Genomic DNA, 21,877 nt, shown 5'->3' on the forward strand with positions numbered 1-21,877 from the left:
AATAAAGTCAAATACAAATAAGGCAACAAGAGAAGTATCCCACACTTCTCTTTTGTAAAGTAAATCCGAACAGCCGATATGGCATCTACATCAACTATATGATTTTCCTGAGAAGCTGGAGAGGACAAAAAAATAAATAAATTTAAATTTACATTTTTTTTTTATTTGTGGCGGACGTAATTCTTTCGTGGCGGGCCGCCACAAATAAATGAATGTGTGGGAAACCCTGTAGATAGTATTTGTCTCGTGCCTGTCATCTGCAATCCCAGCTTGTTTTTTCCCCACAATAATTGGTAAGTGCATCACTTACCAATGAAGGGAGTCGAGGTGGACACCTCCATGACAGAGACTCTTACTTAGGGCTGTGTACCAGTCCCCCACATACATGCTGAGGCTGTTTTTAAAGGGTGCATTGGAAAAGATAAGGCCGGTGAGTTAATGCAGACATACTGCCGTAATCCAGTTTTTACCCCCTTCACCCATTCGCCCCAAACAGATTCCCAACGCTTCTGCTGCATATCTGTGACAGATTAGGCCAGATCATTGAGGATTATCTTCACCAGACACAGCCTGTACATGCTGCCCATAGACACACTGTTTTGCTACCTCCTGGAAAAGGGTTAGAGGAAGGGGGGATTTGAATATGACATTTAATTGTTGAATTTACTAACAGAGTTGGCGAGGGGTAAATCTACAAAAGTAAATTGGTGATCTTCTTTGCATTCTGTATGGCGCCATAAGGGGGTAACCTGCCATTCCTTTGGGACACTCATGCAGGACGAATATAGGTCAGACCTTGTTGTTGTTGCTCCCTGTCTTTGATTGCTTGATAAAAAGGTGCCTACATTACCCCTCCTAATAATCACTTTTTCCAAAAACCGGGGCATCACTCTGTAGCCGTAGCCAAATATCTGAGAGCTAAATCCTTATTACTCTATTTCTTTGTTGTGTTCCCAGAATTGTGTTCAAGTTGGCACAGCCCAGTGGTGGGTTGTGGTACGACAGAAAAGGAAAAATTTAGCATAAAAGAGGTTTGGGTTATTCTCATGAATTTGATGAGAGTGTGAGATTAAATGAAATTGATGTCTTGTCAGTCTTAAATGTTGCTTTTAATCAGTGTAAGGGAAGTTTTTCAAATTCTAACTTAATTTAAAACTTTTGAGCTAATTTACATGGAGTTTATCAGTCCAGAGAGAATATTTGACACACATTCACCAGAAGAGAAAACAGAATGAATCCGCAAAACAGATTTAGACAGTTCTTTTGCTTACTTAACAGAATAATCAACACAATTTCAGCATTGATAAATGATGGATTTCAGAGTCTATCGTCAAACCACCATCATCAAATGTCTTTTGCTAGCTTCCCCTCTTCAAGATTGACCTTAATTCATTTGAAAGGTGGAGTCTGCATTTTGTTGTTTGTTTTTATTTGTTAGGTGAATTAGGAGATGTGAGCCTTTACATAAATAAATACATAAATAAATGAATTTGGAACTGACTTATTTGCACTCTTATTTGTGTGTGAATGCCTTGGAGGGAAGGTGTGCGCATGGATGTGTGTGAGTGATGGAGCAGGTGTACAAAACAGGAGGTTGTATGTATGTGTGTGTGTGTGTGTGTGTGTGTGTATGCTTGGGGGTTAGGGTGGGGTGGGGTCACAGACTAAGACCCCACCTGGACTCATGACAAGCCAGGACCGGCTGGGGGATGTGGACGCTACATAACGCACACTACAAAGGACCGGTGGGGCGAGGTGCACCGACGCCATAACAGCGCTAAAGTCCCATTGTTCTGTCTGTTTTCATCTTTTCTCCTTCTCTCCAAATATTTAAAAGAACACAACAATAACATGCTGGTACTGAGAATATTGCGCTGTGTATATTGTTGAAAGGAACTCGGGCAGTTGCATTTGTTGGGTCTTCAAAGACGCTTGCTTTGTTTTGTTTGGGTTTTGTTTTCTCCTGTATTTGAATCATGTACCGGGATTTCGTGGATACTATCTCATTGTTCCAGGATTTGGGATTGTTGGACAGCAGAGCACCCACTGGCTCATTTATTTGTATTGCATCATGTGACTTGTTGTAATTACACTACTCTGGCTAAAATGAGGCACAATAATAACTCCTGGTTCCAGTTTCCCACTGTCGTTGATTTTTGAATAACATGCTTACTATACACATCCGGAGTGCTAATTTCATACTCAAGAAAAAGAACAAACGTGCAGCGGTAAGGTCAGGCATTAATCGCATCATCACAGGAGGGATAAGCATGAAGCTCAGCAATGTTGCATTTAAGCATCATTTTATATACACATTTGACAATCCTTTCCTGGGGTTTCAAAAGCGATTGGACCCTGAAGGTACCCTGCGGCATTGCCCTGGCTGAGTGACAGCTCTAATGAAGCTTGCCATGACAGGGCAAGGGACCACTACGGAGCAGGCGAGGGAGGAACTTCAATCGGCTTACGTGACGTCCGAGGACTTTTGATTTCTCAGCAGTGGTAAGACGATAAAAAGGGGAGGGGAACCCCTGTGGGAGAAAGGCGGGCTGCCTTTGAATAGTTCTCCATTTACCGCATGTCAGTTCTTGGTCCCGCAAAGAAGAGACTTTGGGGGGTGTGGAAGGTGGTGAATTTTTCACAAGTAACAAGAAAAAGCACCAAGATGCTTGAGACTGGGTTCGGATCATCTGAATGCAGACTTTGTCATCCTATAATGGCTGTGGTAGGACAATTAAAATTATTTTTGTTTATCAAGCAATGTTTGGTTGATGGAGCGCATCACTTCACTTGAGGAAAAAAAACATGCTGTGGTGTTGGGACTGAAGTTGACAAGCAGTAGAGTACAAATGGATTGGATAAACAACTATCAGTGAAGACCTTCTTTCGGAGTGTGTCTATTTTGTGCACCCAGAAGAGCATTTGTGGACCCCAGGAAGACTAGCAGTCGCCTTGGCGTCAGCTAATGGGGATCCATTCAATAAACAATAAACAATTTGTGAGGTCGAAGGTCACTGATGTTGGACATGAGAGGTCCTAACTCATAATTTAGTTAATCCCAAAGATGTTTGATAGGGTTGGGATCAGGGTTCTCACAAGTCTTCCTTCTTTGTGAACCATGCCTTGAGCACTGCTAATCAGTCCTGTTAGAAACCAAGTGTGACCAAAGTGTGGCACCGGGGCCATTTGTGGCCCACAGCTTTTTTCTTAATGGCCTGTGGCACTTTCTATAAATACTATTACAAAAAAGTGGAATAAAAGAGCAAATGTGTAATATAACAAGAAAAAGTTGAAATGTTAATGCTAATTACACAAATCTGACATTTAAGCTGTTTTTTTTCTTTAAAAAATACATACACATGTATTGTATTAGTTTTGAATATTAAATATATCAAAATGACCTCCCCCATCCTAACATATGTGTTAAACCCACTCTGTGGTTAGTAACTCATTTGTCTCCACCGTTTACTTTCATGCTACTTGTTACTTCATCACAATGGTGCCGGTGCCGAAGAAGAACTCCATCGGCTGCCTGAATGACTACTGTCCAGTTGCACTTACACCTATAGCCACGAAGTGCTTCAAGAAGCTGGTACGGACCCATATCCCCTCAGTCCTCCCTCCCGAGATCGACCCACGCCAGTTTGCCTACAGAGCCAACAGGTCCACAGAGGACGCCATCGCCACAGCCCTACACTCCTCTCTGGGTCACCTGGAGACGGGGCGGAGCTACGTGCGGCTGCTTTTTGTGGATTATAGTTCGGCATTTAACACCATAATACCTGACAGACTGGTGTCCAAACTGTCAGACCTAGGTCTATCGAACTCCATCTGCATGTGGATTAAGGACTTCTTATCCAACCGCCCCCAGAGGGTGCAGTTGGGCCGCCACATGTCATCGAGCCTATACCTCAGCACCGGCTCTCCACAAGGCTGCGTGCTGAGCCCCCTACTCTACTCCCTCTACACATACGACTGCACACCTGCCCACTCCAGCAACTCCGTCATCAAATTTGCGGATGACACCACCGTAGTGGGGCTCATCTCGGGGGGAGACGAGACTGCATATCGGGTTCGAGGTGGAGAAGCTGTCGGAGTGGTGCACAGTAAACAACCTGGCCCTGAACACCTCCAAGACCAAGGAGCTGGTCATAGACTTCAGGAGGAAAAAAAACGGACATCCTGCCCCTGGTCATCAGCGGTGACTGCGTGGAGAGGGTCTCCGACTTCCGCTTCCTGGGAGTCCACCTGGACGACAACCTAACCTGGAGCACCAACACCACGGCTACCATCAAGAAGGCACACCAGAGACTGCACTTCCTGAGAATACTCAGGAACAACCACCCCTCACAGGAACTGCTGGTGTCCTTCTACCGGTGTTCTATTGAGAGCATCCTGACCTACTGCATCTGCGTGTGGATCAGCAGCTGCACGGCCGCAAAGAGAACGGCGCTCCAGAGGGTCGTAAAGATCGCCCAAAAGATCATCGGACGCTCCCTCCTCTCCCTGGCTGACCTGTACAGCTCCAGCTGTCTCAGGAAAGCACAGAGCATCCTGAAAGACCCATCCCACCCCGGGCACTGCCACCTAGAACTGCTACCCTCTGGCAGATGCTATAGGGTGCTAAAAGCGGGCACAAATAGACTAAAAAACAGTTTTCATCCAAGAGCCATGGTAGCATTAAACAGGCACTGAGTGAGCACAATGTGTCCGTCATGTCCTCATGTGTCATGTCTTTTTATTTTTTTCGGACTATAATGTGCAATAATGTTATATGTGTATATGTATATATATGCATATGTATGGATATGTGCATGAGTGTGGATATATAAATATATATATAGATACATATCTTCCTTTTTATCTTTTTTTACTATTTATATTACCAAATGATTGTGTAAACACCTTAGGGGATCTGCTCCAATTTCGTTGTTCTTTGAACCGGTTCACTGTAATAATGACAATAAAACTCTATTCTATTCTAATGGTGCTGCTCAGGCTCTTGCTTGATTGATTGATTTAACAATTGATTTTGAGCAAACTTTGCTAACATTTCTTAAAAACTTTGCACAGGATTTTAATGACCATGTTCTTTCCAACCAAAAACATATGAGGGGGAATAAATTAGATCAGTGGTTCTCATTTTGATTTGCTGTGGGACCCACCACTACCCCTTAATTAAAAGTGGCGACCCAAAGTGGTCATCACTACACACAAAGTGAACTATTTCAAGAATGTATTTCTTAATAACTACAATCCGCTCACAAGGGTGTACAGCAGGGATTTCAAACTTGCGGCCCGTGCATCATCTGAGGACCGCTGGCCCATAATTTGCCCTCTACTTGGCTTCATAGTTTAATGTATTTGCGGTCTGCATCCTGGGTTGCTAATACTTAAATATGTTATTACAAGCTTGAATACCACAAAAAAGGAAACTAACTATTAACGGTGCAAATACATAAATAGCAACAGCAACACAGAAAGCAACTTCCTGTAAGAAAGTGAAAGTGTCTCTGTCTATCCCCTGGGGAAATCGGAGTCAAAATATAAATTTTTACATTCACTTTTACATTTCTAATGACTTAAGGCCTACCATCACTTAGGGTCACTATCACTGCTGGGAGAAGTAGTTAACAAATGTCGTCTCGTGGTTAAAACCTGATTCTGTAGTGATACATTGTGCTGCTCAACCTCACCCCTACTCTACTTCCAGCGGCCCACCGGTAAATTGAGTTTGAGACCCCGGGTTTACAGCAAACTAAAGAAAAAAAAATTGGTACCTCATAAAATTAGAAAAACTGTCAAAACGTTCAATATTTTAGACTACTGGTTTGCGTTCTAAGCAATAAAAATTAACTACAAAAACTTCCTGAGCATTTTTGGTTGCTCTGTCTTAATTTAGTGAATCGGTTCTTATCGGTGACTTAAAAGAGCTGATAAAAGACTTGATTCGTTCCCAACCAAGACCCACTTTTGGGTCACAACCAACCAGTTGAGAATCACTGAAGTAGACAGTTTATGTAAACTTTTTCCCTGTTGGCTTGTGAGTCTATGATTGTTCTGTTCATTTGCTTGACTGTATTTAAAATTTCCTGAATAAATTAGGCCTAACGAACACACAAGCTACCAGTCTGTTTTACCACATACATTCCTTTGGCCTCCCTGCGACTGGAAGCACGCTGAAGAACAGCCGACCCTCAGAAGACTCATTGCCACTTTGTTCTATTATTCACCATCTCTGGCTTCAGAACTCTCTGGTATCGCCGCGGGGGTTGCAGTGGAAATCCTGATGGGAAGACTTGCGTACCGCTGACTCGCAGAGGCCCTGTTTACTCGATAGCTTGGACCGCACAGTCCACTGGAGTGTACAACCACTCCCTGCGCTTCAATGCTGACACGAGTGCCATCAAAAATAAATCAGAAGCAGGATAGTGCCAGCCATTTGTTAATCACATTTTCTCTTACATGCTTTTGGAAGGCACTTTCTAAATGAGGAGTCTGACATTTCTGAGGGCAGTCTATGACAACTGTGACTCAGACCAACAAATGAGTCCGCTGCACTTTTGTTCTCCTCACTCAGCATGCGTCTTTCCGTCACCACCAGTGTGACACAGTCAGAGAACGCGCTCAGAATGCTTATTTGTACCAGCATAAATAGTTATTTGAAAGATAAAAGCAAACATGTTTGTTTTTTGTTTGTGTTTTTTAAGCTCGTGTGGACTCCCCAAAGGCATTTAGAGCACTTTGGTAATAAGGCGAAGGGTTTAGCAGTAGTGGGGAAGGGTAGAAGATGCTTTGATGTGCTCTTAGATGAAGCAAAGTCTACAGCGATGTCTACAAAAATACATGCAGCTCATCTAGACTGACTCCTCTCAGCTGGCCTGTCCTCTCTGGTCCCAAAACCAGCATGAAAGACAGCAGCGGGAGGCTTGTATGAACCTTGTCAACAGCTTCACATAAACATTCCCCCCGCAGAAGCACCAACCGTAGAGACTTTTTTTTTTTGTATGATCTTGTCTTTACGAACTCAAAAATGTCCCCGAACGCACCAAGCTAAACTTTTTAAAGACTGGGCTTTGATAAACTGATATGTTTTAAAGAGATTTGGCAAGTAGGCAACACTTGGAAGACAAGCATTGCCCGAGGGATTGACAGTGTGTCGGTGTTTGAGCTACAGAAAAAACTTTTGGTTCCAGCATGTTTTGACATTTCTAGCGCTCAGTTCGATTACATGGTCCAATATCATTATTTTGTATCAGCAGGTACAAAGGTTAAATAAAACATATTCATTGAACAGTGTGACTTCTATGATTACTCTTCCTAGTGTTTCGTGAAATGACGAAAGCATGTTATTTCAGAATAGTAGCCTGCAGAACTGTAAACACACAAACCAGTTAGTAATCGGATACTGACCTCTGTTGGCCACCTGTGTGATACTTCAGTACTAGCAGGCAACACTAATTATTCCATACACATTTAAATATTCTAACTAAATCCATTTTAGATTCCTAAAAACATGATAAAAGTGTCTTGAATGTATTTGTCTCCACCCCCACCGCACAAATGTATATAAGCAAAGGGGACATGAATGTATTGTAATATAGTTGATATTGTAATAGTACTGTGATAATTGCTTGATGCTTGTCTTAAAACAAACCAGGCTGCACTTGGTTGCACCAGGAAAAGCAGTGCTATTGAGTCAGTCTCAACCAGTTTGCTGTCTAAAGAAGCCAACTTGACTTCAGCTACAGGAATTTGTGCTGCGACCACAGAAAAGTTACGTTGTGGCACAACTTCCCTTAAACAATATCAATCAGCTCATTACTGTGAATATCAATAAATATAACGACTATTTAATGGTTAAAAAAAAATGTCCATGATGGATTGAGTCAAATGCCTATCCCTAGTAATTACATAAATATCGAATTAAAGTGTCTCACAATGAGCTTTTAACTATATTTAACAATTCAATGCAAGTATGTTAGTGTCCATATAGTACTGTATATGATACAAACCCTTGAAATAGTTTTACAAAAAGCATACACTGCAAAGGAAGGCCTTGTTCCAACGTATTCCTTTTCAAGTAGCCACAACTGAAGCAACACACACACCAATACTCAATTAACACTGCAGGTCCAAGAATGTGAATTATATATGGATGAATAATTAACGAATTACAGAGGGCTCAGGAGAGACACAGCTTGGTCAATTAGGAGAGAAATAAAGACAAGCGGAGAGGGTTCAGTAGCTGATTAGATCATGTTGTCTTATCATTATCAAGGCCTGTCAGACACAATTACTGTACCTCATTGCCAGTTCAAACGGAAGATGGTCCTGCACACTCTCTTACCTCTGCATGTACATTCACACCAGTACGATCACATTATATAACCACTGTCAAAATAATTACTTTCCTCACATTAAAAGGAGGTGACATTTAAACAGATAAGTATAATATACCGGTTTATGCATACTGTCTGTATAATTGTATTTACCAAAACCAAACGTGCAAAGACAATCTCGAATGTCCACAATGTACTCTATGTCCCAATGTCAACACTGCATCATTTATTGTATATATATTGTAAATGTCAAAAAGAATAACTTAAAACCTTGCCCAACTGTTTACGGACATATAATATTCATATTTAGCTAACTTTTACTGCAAATGAATATCGGCTCCAAATATTGGTTATCGGCCTCCTTGAGTACTAATAATCAGTATCGTTGTCGGCCCTACAAAAACATATCTGTCGATCTCCTGTACTGTATGTATATCACAATACCAATGAACAGTTGCGTTGCAAAGCATTATAAAGTCCGCTATGGTATGCGCTTGCTGTATGACAGGACTTTTCAACGTCTGCTCTCACTGGGATGCCAACTGTTAGGATGTTCATATATTCCCGTTTCGATGAAGAATGACTCATCATCCTCGCAAAAAAAAAAAAAGGAGGGGTGGAAGTAAGCGCAGATGAAGCGGCTTTTCGTGTCAATATCCGGGTATAAATTGGATGCCAAAGTTGACCAACCCGTTGTATTAGCTACTCATCCTTCTACTATCAAGGTGAGGGGCACTATTTATGATGTACAATAAACTTTCTACAAGATCCAAGACAATAAAGCAGCTCACCAGAAAATGTCAATACAGCAGCATAAGATAGTTCACTCCCTCTGATCATGGCGTCTGATCATCAAAATAGTTTGTCTGCGTTAGCGCTTATAATAACAATATCACTAATACTTGGTTAATATTCAAGTCACGAAATGTAAATAGAGTATTGTTGGCGTTTTTTTGATGTTTTTTAGAGGGTTTATTGGGGGGAATAGAGGACTTCACATTCGCTCCATTGCAAGAGGACTATTATTTACATTAGGGTAGATTTACAATACATTAAAAAATACATCTGTCTTCTTGTCTCTCATATAGATTGTGAATAATAGGCAAAATTGCAAAAAAAAAGTGCAGTTCCCCTTTAAGAAACAGGGTTACAATGACATCTACTGTATGAAGTTGGAAAAACAAGCAATACACAGTCCCATTATAATATGTTTATAACAATAATAGTAATAATAATAATGGATAGAAAATGTTTCAATGGCCAAGCAAACTGAATTTTGGCAGCCTGTCCCAATTAAATTACTTTATGGGAAACACTGAATTTAAATATTATTTGTGTATTTAGTGGGGGTTTTTATTTCAGTGCTCCCCATGAACACAGGGTGGCAGCATAACCAAACAATCCCACTATTGAGGCTGTTCTTTCAAAACAGCATATTTATGATTACCTATCAAAAATGGCCAAATAAATGCTATGCATTATATTTATTAAATGTATATTTATTTTATATTTATATAAAAACTAGCTAATGGATCCTTTTCACAGTAACTAACATTGTACACATTTACGTGCAGACTGCGCTAAATCAAAAAAGCGGCCTCATTAGGAAGAAATGTTTGCCATAAACAACTTGTCAGGGCAAGAGCAACCAGGCAGCCTTCCTCAGACAGCTCATGGCCAGTGAGCTGAATAAATCTGACATCCTGTCTAAAATTCAATAAAGAGTCTGCCTCTGTAAGAGCCAGCTGGTGGTGGCACTTACACTGATAAGATGCTGTTGTTGATTCTCAAAAGTTTGGTCACACAGTAGTGTTTCTCTATAGGACTACAACATTTAATAATTAACAACTTTCAGAGAAGAAAACAGAAAAAAATAACCTGCTTGCCACGGCATATTGATTAGATCCAGCCTCTCCCTCTCAGTCTTCTCTCTGGGAGTATTGATGACTCTGCATTGTAACTGGCATCAGTCCTTTGGTGTGTAGGCTGCAGGAACAGGCACAGGGGGTGAGATATATGAACAACTGTGATTCAGAGTTACCCCAACACTGAAGTATTAAAACAGTATCGTATTACACAACTACTAAGCTGTACGCACAATGACAGACATATTGGTCCAAGAGCGTGACAGTTTTTCTCAATTCGCTCGCAGCTTTTTAATTACGGCATCTGCCATTTGGTGACAGGTCACTTTGGAGGGAGATTAGAAAATTACTCCTCCGCTCGCTGCCCTGGCAAAGGTTTATTGATTAAAGTAGAGGCAAAAAGTCCTGGAAGGTTTGTGAGAGCAGAAGGGGGAAAACACGGATCATCAATCAGACTGAATAAATGTAATGATGCGAATGCTGTTAATCTGCACTGAGTAGCAGGGAAAATAAATACCTGAATTGAAAAAATATAAAAAACTCACGCAAAATAAGATTCTTCTACATAGGATTAGACTAACTTTGGGGATTTTCTATAGCAGAAAGTAGAAAACATTTCAAATAAACCTACATTAGTAAATCGCAGCTTTTTCATTTATTGTTAACATGAAACATCCTAATAGGGACGGGCGATATATGTTGCAACCTCCTGCAATAATGATATCACAATACATCATTTGACATTTAAATAGCTATTTTAAAACAGGTTACAAAGGCTCCTTTTTTGGCTGCAAACATATGCGGTAACATTGTGTCATTTCTGGTTGTATTATTTTGTCAAAACTATTATAAATCTACTTGCTAATTTACTGTTAATATCTGGTTACTCTCTGTTGTAACATGTTTCTATCTACACTTGCGTTAAAATATACTAATTATACTTTTGGGCAATACTATCAAATTGGGTATTGAATCAATCCAATATCAAGTAGTTACAGGGGCAGTATTGGCCAGCCATACCAATGGTGATACTGATACCCAGTGTTGGGTTAGTTACTGAAAACCAGTAACTAGTTACAATTACTAGTTACTTTATTTCAAAAGTAACTCAGTTACTAACTCAGTTACTTACACCAAAAAGTAATGCGTTACTGTGAAAAATAACTATTTAGTTACTTCTTTTTCCCCCCTTTTTTTAAGGCTCCCATTAATGCCCTTTTAGCCTTCATTTCAGTACTGTTATTGCACTGGAGAATAATACAATCTGTTGATCAACTTGACATGCATTTACATCACTTTTTTTATTTATTTTTTTAATAATGTCCTGCCCAGCTTCTCGGGCAAATCATATAGCAGATGTAGATGCCCATATCGGCTGTTCAGATTTACTTTACAAAAGAGAAGTGTAGGATACTTCTCTTGTTGCCTTACTTGTATTTTGACTTTATTAAATGTATTTATATTATCATTTGGTGCAGCCGGGCCAGAGCAGGAGGGGATAGAAAGAGAGAAAAAGGAAGACAGAGGGGGGAATTGTGGGGACAAGAGGGGGATTAGACAGAGAGACAAAAACAACAACAGCAAACACAACAACAACAACAACAACAACAGAGCAACATCAGCAAATACGACATGTACAAATATGATGGTAAAAGTAATAGCAAATAAGCAGTTAGCGAAAAATTTTAAAAAAAATACAGAAATGACAATGAGCATTATTACACTAAAAATGGAGCAATATGAATACCAATAGAAATAGTGCTATTGATAATAAACAATACCAGTACTTTACCTTTATTATCAACAATACAATTGTTCAAATGCAACAATACATATACGTAATGATAACTTGAGATACGAAAGAATGCAGAAAAATGGAGGGGAGGGCATCACTGAACTCAGAAAACAATGTGGTCTACATACAACACACAAAGACAAAGATATGTTTCAAAGGGCCAATTTATTTCAGGCCAGAAAAAATTGACAAAACTATTTAGCTGCAACATAATGGCACTTTAACTCTAAGTAGATAGGATCTTTAATCCAAGACACAACTTACATTTAACTAAAATGTTATTTTCTTTGTGCTCGACAAAAGAAAAGTATTGAGAATGTCTCCATGTTAAAAAACTCGACTTCTGGCTTCGCCATGATGTCTTGTTAGTTGTTATGAGAGTAGCGTATGTGTATGTGTGTGGCCCTTTAAGATATGACAGCATGAGAGGTGAGTGACGTCAGTGAGTGAGTGGGCGAGAGAGGTGAGGGAGCGGCGACAGTGAGTGCGTGTAGGTGCTCTAGCTTGGTGGATGGCTGCGTGCAATAAAGTCACAAAGTTGCAACAAACCGCCGGGCTCGTCATTCACCCTCAGCTGTAAAGACCCTCTTCCGGGTAAAGTGAAGGTTGTTAGACCCGAAGTACGGCTCTGGAGGAACGTCTCCCCTGCGGGGAGGCGTGCTTTCTGTGGGTGGGGGAAAGCACGCCTCTTCTTTTCCACCGGAGCCCTCCAATAAAACACACTCAGATCTTCAGTTTCTAGCCGATACTACATACAAATAACGTAAAATAACGCAGTAACGCATCATGCAGTAACGGTAACTGAGTTACTGTATATAAAAAAATAACGTGGGACGGCGTGGCGAAGTTGGTAGAGTGGCCGTGTCAGCAATCGGAGTGTTGCTGGTTACTGGGGTTCAATCCCCACCTTCTACCATCCTAGTCACGTCCGTTGTGTCCTTGGGCAAGACACTTCACCCTTGCTCCTGATGGCTGCTGGTTAGCACCTTGCATGGCAGCTCCCGCCATCAGTGTGTGAATGTGTGTGTGAATGGGTGAATGTGGAAATACTTTGAGTACCTTGAAGGTAAAAAAGCGCTATACAAGTATAACCCATTTATCATTTATTTATAACGTGTTAGATTACTAGTTACCGCCGAAACTAACGGTGTTACAGTAACGCGTTACTTAGTAACGCGTTAGTCCCAACACTGCTGATACCCAACATTTACAAGATTATTGAATGATTATATCGGTGATCACAATTATAAACAGAACACAAGATTGCATGGAACAATATCAATTATATTTTCAAATTACTTCCTTATTCCCTTTTATCACATAAAATAACAATAACGACAAAACATTTTGTGAAAATAAAATGTATTGATCTAATCACTGTAGTATCGACAATATACTGATACTACTTGGTATTGTTACTGTAGCTTTTTGTATCCATCTGCCCACCTCTGTTAACACTCAAAACTCTAGCTTAGCTGTTAGCCTGTCTTATTGTGTCGTGTAGCAAAATTACCTATTCTTTATCCTCCAGTGATAATAATGCTAGGAAACGTAGTTTAATAGCCGCCATGGAGGTGAGGATTAGGGACATAGAAGTGGCTTTGCAGTGTGGAGGGAGATTAGCCGCTACAAGGCGAGCCACAATGTGTCATCAACATGCATTGACAGTCAAATTTATATATCGTATATGTTGCGCCGCCCTAAATCCTAGCACTCTATATAGATGTTAAAGACACACTTAACAGTATGTGTCTATAGTATAATTTCCACCACAATTTTTCTCACCCTTGCCCCCAATTTTTATGTCCTGTTTGACTTTGGGATATTGTTGGATAACTGCCAGTGTATTTTTGCTACCAAGGACATGTGCGGTTGTGCCCGAATGCAAGCAAATGCTGTCGTTGAGACGGTAGATTTTCTGTAGTAATAAACCAAAATAATGTGTCTTTATATAGTTCTAAACATACTCCAGCTCATAAACTTACAATAAAACATTCTCTTAAAATTAAGTAGGTAAGTATAATTTTGCGGCCCTATTTGCTGCACACTGCTGCCGTATTAATGCAGTGTTTAGTGACCAGCAGGCTCTATAATACACACCCGACAGCGCAAGAGACGTAAAAAGAGTACACTGAACAACCGAAAAAATTACTTATTACCCTCTTTTTACCAAAATCTTCGTTAGCTTTGGACCAATAAACACGGGGAAATTATGACATTGTGTGAAGTACAGTATAGGCCCTTTTACACTGCAGGAACTTTAAAGTACGGGGAAATAAAGTCTCCCCTGTGTTTCTACCAAAAACTACCCAGGTAGATTTAGTTCTTCAAGAACTTTTCGGAGTTCCTGCCAGCTAGGTAGGACTTTTTAGAAGGTTCTTGGAACCTTATCTGAGCGGGCTATGCTGTCGAACGCTGATTGGTTGGACTAAGTTGGTGGCGTTCCTAAAACTTATTTTTCCAACACAGGACCGCAATTTACAGATTGCTACACGACTTGTTAATTTCCATTTTGACAACGGAGAGAAAGAAGATCGAAAGCTAATTTCGGCTTGCAGGAACTTTTGTGGGGCATCTTTTTGCTAAAGAACGTTGATCAGTGGAACTTTCTTGCAGTATTTTTCCTCAGCAGTGGTCTTAAAACTATATGCAGTTTATTGTTGTTTATTATTTTTTACAAACTTAATTTCCATACACAAAGCTACGAGAACAGGACGGACTCTTTTAAGCGTATTTACAGAGGAGTATGAAGCCAAACTTGAAGCAACAACCTCAGCTGCTTACTATGAGACTTTGTTGGATAAATGTGAAATAAAAGAGGGAGTACACGAGTAGAACAAAGGTAAATTGCATCAAATATAACATATTTACTCTATTGCATGTTTTAAAAGTAGTCAGTAACACTCAATTTGTGTCGTTATTAGCCTCAACCTGAGTGAACAGAATGCTAATGCTAACAAGCTAACGCTGAAGCCGATAAACACTGACATTTATGATTTATATATTTTTATACATCTGAAAAGGACCATAAGGAAACACATGACCCTCATGAATTAATCATTTACTGAGAGAACGACTATCTGACTGTCAGACATCGCGGACAAAAGCCTGACTTTTATAAACAATTCGGTACACTTTATTTTTCAAATCATATTGTTTTGTATATTATTGCTTTGTATTTTATTTACTTACTTTTTAGTAAAATAACTTTGACGAATATTGTCTGTTTATTTACATGGTATCAGTGTAGAAATATACTGAACCACACTTCCATACGTCATCAGCCTGATTTTGTATAAACTAGATGGAACTGTGAAATGCGGTGGAAACACAAACCACACACTTCTGCAGGAACCCATAGTTCAGGGTAACTAAAGTTCCTGAACTTGTTGTGGAAAAGGGCCTTTTGTCAACTATGGTGGCTGCCTTCAACGTATTGTTTGTGCTATTCCTGTTCTTTTAAGCTTAGACAAACTTTATTGAGCCACTGCCATCTATTATTACAACCAAAATGTTGTTTATTTTACTCTTACAATGTCTACTCAGGCTAATTGTATGTGTTTTACTTTCTCTTTTGCCGTTACCTAATGGCATTATCTTAGCTTTACAGAGAACGAACGATAGTCTGTTTTTGTCAAAGCATCTCTTTAAAGTGTTCATTTTTTCTGTTATTTGTATTAGCATATGTGTGTCCTCTCCTGAACAAAACGCAGACATTGTGTCATGTGTTCACCTTGCACAAGACACTGTTGTTGGTGGCTCTCCAGTGTCGATGGCGAACCTTTTTTTCCCCATACTTGTCTTCTTTCTGAAACAGACTGGTGGCAGAACTACGATAAAGAATCACTTAATTAAAGTACATTGTTTTATTTTCCTGTATTAAACAGTGTTACTGTTCAAACTATATGTAATCAATACTTGGGCCTACTATGCTACAGTATTTTCATGTTGCTTAGGCTATGTCTACACTAAGTCGTTTCGTCGTCGTCGTCGTCGGCGGTCACTCGAAACGAGTATGACTGTCCTCCGTAGGGTCGTCTATCTGTGGATCCGTAGATGGCTGTGTAGGCCAATCCGTGATCCACATATTTTGGATTCCCTATATGGAGGACGCCTGTGCGTGGAATCTTTTAATGTGGGGAGACTGGTGCACGGTCAGCCACCACACAGTCCTTGGCATTGAGCGGGCCAGGGTCCAGTGGCATGGAGACCAAGACGACTGGGGACCCGTCTTTGCTGCAGCCTTCATCCGCCTTCCCAGCCGTTGTGGTGCATTCCGCTGCCGCCATCTTCCGCCTGGTCCACCGTTGAGGCGGTTTTCACTATTCGCCCATAGCTGGGGTTATTTACCCATAGCTGGGACAGGGGTTGACTGGGCACCAGGGCATGTCCACACACCGGTGGGCCTGCATGCCCCGTCTCTGGGGCCCCCTGCTGCTCCGAGATCCCGTACAACTTAGCCTGGAACCGCGAGGTTCCAGTTACCGTGTGTGGCCACGAGGAGGCATGTACGAGTCTTGACAATGGAGAGGCTATGTACCGGCTGAGGAGGCTTATGCACTCGGCTCCTCTTTTCGCCCTCTGAGACAGAGGGCTAGCCGGCGGCACTAGCTGAAAGCAATGAGTATCAGGCAGAAGCAGCATGCAGCATAGCAAGCAAAAGCGGCATGCAGCATGCACTAACTACAGGTACTACTACTCCAAGGCTACTGCACTAGACGCATCACATCGCCCTGTGCGATGTTTTCTGCACACACACACACTAAGTCGTTTAACCCCTTAAACGAACAATTATTTAGCCTAAGCCCCGTTTCAGCCACACTAAACTATCGTTTAAGGTGCCCTTCCTCTGACATTTTTTACACGGGTAAGTGCGCCGTTTATTTCTTGCATTTCCGGCTCTTAGCTTTGTATGGACTTTATTGATCGTTTACAAACTGAGTTCGAAGAGGAAGTGATGCCAGAAACAGTGGCATTGTTGTGTGTGTACACGGATAAAGTTAGGTGGGATTTACCCTGGATAACCTTATCTGGTTTAGTGTAAATGGGGCCTTATTATGGTCACCGTGGTACTTGGAGAGACAAGTTTTTTTCTAAGGTGGTACTTGGTGAAAAAAGTTTGAGAACCACTGCTGTAGTGTTAGTAGTTTTAAGGTTGATATGCAAATGCTAATGACTAAGCAAAAATGCTCACCATTTAACTGTAGCCAAGCTAGCTGGCTAGCTAGCTGTTAGCAAAATCTAATTTGTGTTTTACTTTCTCTTCTGCCGTTACCTAATAGCATTCTCTTAGCTTTACCAAGATTGAACAATAGTCTGTTTTTGTCAAACCGTCTCTTTAATGTGTTCATTTTTTCTGTTATTTGTATTAGCATATGTGTGTTCTCTCCTGAACAAAACCCAGACGTTGTGTTGTGTGTTTACCTCGCACAAGACACTGTTGTTGGTGGCTCTCCAGTGTCGATGGCGAACCTCTTTTTCCCCATACTTGTCTTCTTTCTGAAACCGGGTTGGCCATACTCTCTCTATACACGACTCTGGTGGCAGTACTACGATAAAGAATCACTTGATTAAAGTACATTGTTTTATTTACCTGTATTAAACAGTGTTACTGTTCAAACTATATGTAATCAATACTTGGTCCTACTATGCTACAGTATTTTCGTGTTGCTTAGGCTATGTCTACACTAAGTCGTTTAACCCCTTAAACGAATAATTATTTAGCCTAAGCCCCGTTTCAGCCACACTAAACTATCGTTTATGGTGCCCTTCCTCTGACATTTTTTACACGGGTAAGTGCGCCGTTTATTTCTTGAATCTCCGGCTCTTAGCTTTGTATGGACTTATTGATCGTTTACAAACTGAGTTCGGAGAGGAAGTGATGCCAGAAACAGTGGCATTGTTGGGTGTGGACACGGATAAGGTTAAGTGGGATTTACTCTGGATAACCTTATCCGGCTGCAAAAAGTCAGTGTTCAAAAACAAGAAAAAAAAATACAAAAATTAGGGGTATTTTATTTGAACTAAGCAAAATTATCTGCCAATAGAACAAGAAAATGTGGCTTGTCAAGACTTTCCAAAACAAGTCAAATTAGCTAACCTCAATGAACCCAAAAATACCTTAAAATAAGTATATTCTCACTAATAACAAGTGCACTTTTCTTGGCAGAAAAAAAGAGACCTTTTTACTCAATATGTTGAAAAATATTCTTAAATGAAGTAAATGCTAGTGCCATTATCTTGACATAATGATATGCACTCGGCATCATGATTTGTTATTTCATGCTTGAAATAAGAAATTATTACTTTAAAAAAGTAGTTTTATACTTGTGAGTGTTGCTGACACAGCTTTGGATCAGTTGATATTCTACTTTCAAGCATGTTTTACTCAATATAGGTCATAGAATATCAGTTACAAGCTGTAATAGATTACTGAGATAATTTAGGACCAAAACCCTTAAAACAAGTAAAACACTAACATAAAATCTGCTTAGTGAGAAGAATTATCTTATCAGACAAAAAATAAGCAAATATCACCCTTATTTGAGATATTTAATCTTACTTAGATTTCAGTTTTTGCAGTGTAAACGGGGTCTTATGGTCACCGTGGTACTTGGAGAGACAAGTTTTTTTTCTAAGGTTGTACTTGGTGGAAAAAAGTTTGAGAACCACTGCTGTAGTGTTAGTAGTTTTAAGGTTGATATGCAAATGATAATGACTAAGCAAAAATGCTCACCATTTAACTGTAGCCAAGCTAGCTGGCTAGCTAGCTGTTAGCAATTAGCACAATCGAATTTATGTTTTACTTTCTCTTCTGCCGTTACCTAATAGCATTCTCTTAGCTTTACCGAGATTGAACGATAGTCTGTTTTTGTCAAACCGTCTCTTTAATGTGTTCATTTTTTCTGTTATTTGTGTTAGCGTATGTGTGTTCTCTCCTGAACAAAACCCAGACGTTGTGTTGTGTGTTTACCTCGCACAAGACACTGTTGTTGGTGGCTTTCCAGTGTCGATGGCGAACCTCTTTTTCCCCATACTTGTCTTCTTTCTGAAACTCATATACACACATACTCTCTCTATACACGACTCTGGTGGCAGTACTACGATAAAGAATCACTTGATTAAGTACATTGTTTTATTTTCCTGTATTAAACAGTGTTACTGTTCAAACTATATGTAATCAATACTTGGTCCTACTATGCTACAGTATTTTCATGTTGCTTAGGCTATGTCTACACTCAGTCATTTAACCCCTTAAACTAATAATTATTTAGCCTAAGCCCCGTTTCAGCCACACTAAACTATCGTTTATGGTGCCCTTCCTCTGACATTTTTTACACGGGTAAGTGCGCCGTTTATTTCTTGAATCTCCGGCTCTTAGCTTTGTATGGACTTATTGATCGTTTACAAACTGAGTTCGGAGAGGAAGTGATGCCAGAAACAGTGGCATTGTTGTGTGTGCACACGGATAAGGTTAGGTGGGATTTACTCTGGTGTACACTGCAAAAAGTCAGTGTTCAAAAACAAGAGAAAAAAAAATACAAAAATTAGTGGTATTTTATTTGAACTAAGCAAAATTATCTGCCAATAGAACAAGAAAATGTGGCTTGTCAAGACTTTCCAAAACAAGTAAAATTAGCTAACCTCAATGGACCCAAAAAATACCTTAAAATAAGTATATTCTCACTAATAAAAAGTGCACTTTTCTTGGTAGAAAAAAAATGAGACCTTTTTGCTCAATATGTTGAAAATTATTCTTAAATTAAGTAAATGCTAGTGCCATTAACTTGACATAATGATATGATGAGAGTGCGGAAATACGACCACATCACACCAATTCTCAAATCCCTTCACTGGCTTCCTGTTCCACTCAGGATTGAATACAAAGTCTCCCTACTAACCCACCAGTGCCTCCACGGAAATGCCCCCCTCTACCTCAAAGAACTACTCACCCCCAAATCCTCCAATCGACACCTCCGCTCCGGACAGGCTAACCTCCTCCAACCTCAGAGGACAAAGCTACGAACTATGGGAGACCGGGCTTTCTGCTCTGCCGCTCCCAGTCTGTGGAACGCTCTCCCTGACCACCTGAGCGCACCACAGACTGTGGATGCTTTTGAAAAAGGCTTAAAAACACTTCTTTTAAAAAAAGCCTTTTTATAGATATATGCATACTAGTTTTAGCTATTATGCAGTTCTAGTTTTTATTTTATTTTTTTATTATCTTTATTTTATTTTATTTTCAATACACTGCAGCACTTTGAGGTTTTTTGCTCAATGTAAAGTGTTTTTTACAAATATAATCTATTATTATTATTATTATTATTATTATATGTGCTCTGCATCATGATTTTTTTTCATGCTTGAAATAAGAAATTATTACTTTAAAAAAGTAGTTTTATACTTGTGAGTGTTGATGACACAGCTTTGCAACAGTTGATATTCTAGTTTCAAGCATGTTTTACTCAATATAGGTATTCAAATCTCAGCAATAAGCTGTAATATCTTACTGAGATCATTTAGGACCAAAACCCTTAAAACAAGTAAAACACTCAAACATAAAATCTGCTTAGTTAGAATAATTATCTTATCAGACAAAAAATAAGCAAATATCACCCTTATTTGAGATATTTAATCTTACTTAGATTTCAGTTTTTGCAGTGTAAACGTGGCCTTATTATGGTCACCGTGGTACTTGGAGAGATACGTTTTTTTTCTAAGGTTGTACACTGCAAAAAGTGAAATCTAAGTAAGATGAAATATCTCAAATAAGGGTGATATTTGCTTATTTTCTGTCTGATAAGATAATTCTTCTCACTAAGCAGATTTTATGTTTGAGTGTTTTACTTGTTTTAAGTGTTTTGCTCCTAAATGATCTCAGTAAGATATTACAGCTTATTGCTGAGATTTGAATACCTATATTGAGTAAAACATGCTTGAAACTAGAATATCAACTGATCCAAAGCTGTGTCATCAACACTCACAAGTATAAAACTACTTTTTTTAAGTAATTATTTCTTATTTCAAGCATAAAAAAAAAAAATCATGACTTTGACACAATTGTGTCTCATAATTAAAACGGATGACAGCCAAATGGACTTTGCAGTTTTATTTTCAATGAAACAATAGAAAACACGTACTCATATAGTAGTACAGTTGGCACAGTACAGTAAACTGACAGTTAATATTTAAACATTTAACATGTGCCATTTCTAACAATTTTGAACAAAAATAGTTCATGCACATTCAGATAAATTCTTCAAAATTACAATTAAATTTTTTTTGGCCGGGGGCTGGGCTGTACTGTATTTTTCGGACTATAAGTCGCAGTTTTTGCGACTTATACTTAGGAGCGACTTATGTGTGAAATTATTAACACATTATCGTAAAATATCAAATAATATTATTTAGCTCATTCACGTAAGAGACTAGACGTATAAGATTTCATGGGATTTAGCGATTAGAAGTGACAGATTGTTTGGTAAACGTATAGCATGTTCTATATGTTATAGTTATTTGAATGACTCTTACCATAATATGTTACGTTAACATACCAGGCACGTTCTCAGTTGGTAATTTATGCCTCATATAACATACACTTATTCAGCCTGTTGTTCACTATTCTTTAGACATTTTAAATTGCCTTTCAAATGTCTATTCTTGGTGTTGGGTTTTATCAAATAAATTTCCCCAAAAACGTGACTTATACTCCAGTGCGACTTATATGTGTCTTTTTCTTTCTTTATTATGCATTTTCGGCCGGTGCAACTTATACTCCGGAGTGATTTATACTCCGAAAAATACGGTATATATGCGCACTAATTGACTGAAAGAGCATGCACTTGGCGCAATGTCATGTTATCGATGGAAAAATG

The 21,877-nt window shown here is 39.5% G+C and overlaps 1 protein-coding gene across 9 annotated transcripts in view; it reads right to left on the reverse strand.

The window, feature by feature from the left end:
- The window catches only part of LOC133639584 (lymphoid enhancer-binding factor 1-like), a 222,460-nt gene that overhangs the window by 199,022 nt on the left and 1,561 nt on the right, over positions 1-21,877 (reverse strand). For 4 of the 9 annotated variants that reach the window (XM_062033019.1, XM_062033023.1, XM_062033022.1 and 1 more), the window contains exons 2-5: positions 18,976-19,056; positions 17,427-17,551; positions 15,736-15,820; positions 10,221-10,328 (exon numbers count right to left, since the gene is read on the reverse strand). The gene's annotated coding sequence lies outside the window, so the exon portion shown is untranslated. The remainder of the gene's footprint in view (positions 1-10,220; positions 10,329-15,735; positions 15,821-17,426; positions 17,552-18,975; positions 19,057-21,877) is intronic. The other 5 variants (XM_062033017.1, XM_062033016.1, XM_062033020.1 and 2 more) reach the window with 3 other exon arrangements.

Source organism: Entelurus aequoreus, linkage group LG22 (assembly GCF_033978785.1).
Source record: "Entelurus aequoreus isolate RoL-2023_Sb linkage group LG22, RoL_Eaeq_v1.1, whole genome shotgun sequence".
NCBI classification, from domain to species: domain Eukaryota; kingdom Metazoa; phylum Chordata; class Actinopteri; order Syngnathiformes; family Syngnathidae; genus Entelurus; species Entelurus aequoreus.